The sequence below is a fragment of the Marmota monax genome, unplaced genomic scaffold (assembly GCF_021218885.2).
Source record: "Marmota monax isolate L192 unplaced genomic scaffold, Marmota_monax_Labrador192_F-V1.1 WCK01_AAM20220418_F8-fsc00850, whole genome shotgun sequence".
NCBI lineage: Eukaryota > Metazoa > Chordata > Mammalia > Rodentia > Sciuridae > Marmota > Marmota monax.
The window spans coordinates 59,105-63,524 of NW_026694372.1; the positions used below are offsets into that span (position 1 = coordinate 59,105).

At 33.7% G+C, this 4,420-nt stretch overlaps 1 pseudogene; it reads right to left on the reverse strand.

Moving 5' to 3' along the window:
- Positions 1–3,298: 3,298 nt before the first annotated feature.
- Positions 3,299–4,215, reverse strand: LOC124109276 (olfactory receptor 4P4-like; annotated as a pseudogene).
- Between the last annotated feature and the right edge of the window lie 205 nt (positions 4,216–4,420).

Here is a 4,420-nt window from a genome sequence, read left to right on the forward strand (position 1 = left end):
CTGCCACTTTGCTGAATTCATTTATTAGCTCTAATAGTTTCTTTGTAGACCCTTTTGGGTCTGCTAGGTATAGAATCATGTCATCTGCAAATAGTGATAATTTGAATTCTTCTTTTCCTATTTTGATGGCTTTAATATGGAAAAAGGTTTATGTGAGGAAAGCTAAGTGCCACCTGTGCTCTATTATATAATGTTAAGAATGTGCTTTTGGTCTTTGGAGATTGACTAACTTCACTTAGCATTATCTTCTCCTTTGATATAAGGAGGCTGATTCATAGTGGGATATGGAGAGAGAGCATGGGAGGAATAGAGGAACTCTAGATAGGGCAGAGGGGGTTGGAGTGGAAGGGAGGGGGCAGGGGGTAATTAATGATGGTTGAAAGTGATGGTCATTATTATCCAAAGTACATGTGTGAAGACATGATTTGGTGTGAGTTTACTATGATTACAGCCTGAGATATGAAAAATTGTGCTCTATATTTATAATAAGAATTGTAATGCATTCTGCTATTGTATATAAATAAACTAAAAGAATGTGCTTTTGTGTAGAAACTACTTTATTTTTTGCATAAAAGTTTCTCAATGATAAAATGGGAAGCTAACCTGAACTGGGTCACAAAATTGTTAGGGAAACTCAAGTAAATCAATAAATGTCCAATGTTTCCTTAACCAGAGGTTTTTAATGCCTGAATTGATTTAAATGCTAGTGTTAGCAAATCAGTACTCTTAAAAGTTATCAAAATCACAGTCCAGCAAATTTAACTCCAAGAAAAAATGAAATTTTGGAACTGTAATAATTTTTTTTAAGTCAGAGGAAGTTTTGAGATTTGCTAGTCAAATCCCCTGCTTCTCAACAGGAGGATTTCTAAACAAACACCCCCCCCCCTGACCACAGGTTTGAACTTCCAGTTGTCTTTGTTTGCCAGACCAAGCATAAGGCTTTACTGTGCTCCTATGCAGGCCTCACTTTTCATTTCATTTTCTTTGCGCACATGTGGTTGATCATGTATAAACTGTGAATGATTTCCTGACCTTCTAAAGACTGGAGTTTGAGAAGATGACAGGTTTCTATAGCTGATTCAGCTGACAAGTTTAAATGGGAACTCATCATTTTATTTTTTCCTTCCACACTCCAAAATGTGATACCTAACTGTCCTCCATAGAGTTCTAGGTTTCAAATTTAAAAATAGATGAAGAAGAACTTTGAAAAGAAAAATCACAAAACAGTATGTCTATAAATACAGTATTATGTCTAGTTGTGTTGATCAATATCCAGAAATATCAATTTAGAAATAATTATGAATAAGAAATGTTTCATTCATCTGGGTTTCAACTGACCCTTCAGATTTTACAGAGATTCATCATATTTATTTTGAAATTGCTTTTAGGAGAAAAATATGGAGAATTTATGATCAAAAAGAACATGGAGTTAGGTAAATTATGAAGTAAAATGAATATGAAGGTGTCATTTTCTGAATTCATAAAAGATAAGACAAGGACTAAGAATAATACATTTTGCTGTCAGCCTTTTGATCCCAAAACCTGTAGGCATTGTTATATTGTCTTCTACTGTTTGGTATGAGAGAATGATCTAATCTGGAAAATATTAATTTTTATTTATGATTTATGAAATAATATAATTTATATAATTATTTTCCAATATAAATTGGTACAGTGTGCCTTCCATATCATGTTTATTTCATTGCCTCTCCTTCTAAACTGCATTACTCTTGATCATATTTTGAAATTTTACTGCATTTACATGATAAAATAATCATTACATTTTAAAAATAAATTGTTAATATTTTGGCTATTTACCTTCTCCTATTTCACTTAGAGATATTTTCTCTATGATAGTTTAAAAATTAATTTTACTTTTTCTCTGGTTCTTTTGGAAATCTCTCTTCAAAGTCTACCTTTCACAATATTTACAATTGTTATGTTTCCTCCTTATCCATATTGGTAGGTTTTTACTGTCTCATATACCAGTATTTTTGTTATTGGTTTTCTAAAATATAAAGGAAAGAAAAAACACATACAAAAAAGAATTATGCTCCAGAAAAATTTATTTGATATCATTTGTCTTTATTTCTCTACAATGGCAATTGAGTCCATTTCTCTTGTTTCTTGTCTCTGTATAAGGAGAAGCTGACACGCAGTCTTCCCCCAAATGAAGAGTCTTGGAGCCACTCAATAATGCAGCTCTACTGGAAAGGGATAATATCTATTAATTATTCATCTTGTCCTTCTATATTCAACTACATTTAATTTAGTAAACAACATAAAGTAAAAATTACTGCTCATCTGTCTGATTTTTTTTAAATTGGTGCATCTCAATTATACAGAATGATGGTTTTCATGTGTCATGTTAACATATATATAAAACAAAATTAAATCAATTTCAAGCCCATTTGTTGTCCCTATAATCTTGACCTCCCTCTTCTAATCCCCTCACTCCACCATACTGGTCATACATCTATTCTCACAGTACTCTCCTTCCAGTTTTTTTTCCCTCCAACCAATACGTATGAAGGAACACACAATAATTTTCTCCTGAGTCTGGCATATTTTGCTCAAAATTATGGTCTCCAATTCCATTAATTTTCCTGAATATTACACAAATTTGTCTTCTTTATGGTTCAGTAAGACTCCGTTGTACGTACATACCATATGTTCTTTAGGCATTCATCAATTTATGGACACCTAGGCTGGTTCCATAGTTTGGCTATTGACAATTGTTATGGAATAAACATGAATATGCATGTATCTCTAATGTGTGTTAAATTTAACTCTTTAAAATGTTTCCCTGCCTATGATATGTGGTTGTAGTAGAGGCACTGTAACTTAAGAGAAAGACAAACCACTGTTTCTTATTTACATTTCATATGAAATTCTCTGGTATCTTTCATTACATAATTGATTTCAGAATGCCATCATGGAATATTGCATTGGCATTGTATCAGATAATAAACCACTAATAAGAATTATTTTAATTTCTGAAAACACTTTTAACCTCAAAATATAAAAAATGATAACAGAATTGATTATATGACAAAGTCTGCCTTCCTTTAAACTAGAATATCATGCAGGTGTACCTATATGTATGTATATATATTTCCTTACTTGATTTAAGTCTTACAGGTAGAATTGTCCTTTTGTTGGTATCACTTCAGTTTCTAATCTCTTGACATTTATCAGCAAATTATTTTTCTTCAATAATTTGAAAACCAATAGTGCCCCTTGAATACAGTAAAAGTTTATGGTTGCATACATTTGGTTGCACATTAAATAGTACAAATCAATTGTTTTCTTCTAAAAATGCCTTTTGACACCAAACTTTTCTCATGACCTTTTTCATCTCTGTGTTCCACAAGGTGTAGATGAGGGGATTGAACATAGGAGCAATAGTGGTATAAAACAGAGCAGGGAAAGTGGTAGGACGTCTAAGGTAGGCAAATATAGAAGGTTCAAAAAATAAGGTAACCACAGTGATATGAGACCCACAAGTAGAGAGGGCTTTGTGTCTCCCCTCTGCTGAGTGATTTCTTAGTGTTAATAGAATAATGATATAAGACCCAAACAAGAGAACAAATTCTACCAAGGCAATCCGTCCTGAATTGGCAACCATAAGAACACCAGTGATGTAGGTGTCAGTACAGGCAAATTGCAGCAAAGGAAAAATGTCACAATAGTAGTGATCAATTTTATTGGGGCCACAGAAGGGTAACCTAATTATCATAGAGAACTGGGGAAAGGAGTGGGCAGCTCTACCAGCCCAAGCAGCCAAGATCAAGAAATTGCACTTAGTTCTTCTCATGACAGTCATGTAGTGCAGAGGTTTGCAGATGGCAACATAGCGATCAAAGGCCATGGCTGTCAGGATGACTATTTCAATCAGTCCAAAGAAGTGCATGGCAAAGACCTGCAACATGCAGTTGCCATAGGAGATGGTGTTTCTTCCCACTAGCTGGTCACCAATCAGTTTGGGTGTCTACAGGACGTATAGTAGATGTCCATAGAAGATAGGTGACTGAGGAAATAGTACATGGGTTGGTGAAAAAGAGAACTGCAGCCAATAGAGATGAGGATCAGAAGGTTTCCCATCAAGATGGCAATATAGCAAAATAAGAAGAACACGAGACAAAATATTTGTATGTTATGGTCAAAAGAAAGGCCCATGAGAATGAATTCTGATACGTTTCTCTGACTTTCCATATATTTCATGCTTTGTGCAAACATCTGAGTACCTGTGGCAAAATGAATTTGGAGAAAAGCCTTTGCAATAGGATCACAATCATGTAAACACTATCATCAAGTCCTGGGATCCAGTCTAACAAATTACATAAGTTAGTTAATTCATAAACCAATGTATTAATTATATTTTTTCTTGGTCTTTATAACTTATTTCTCTAATAGTTTT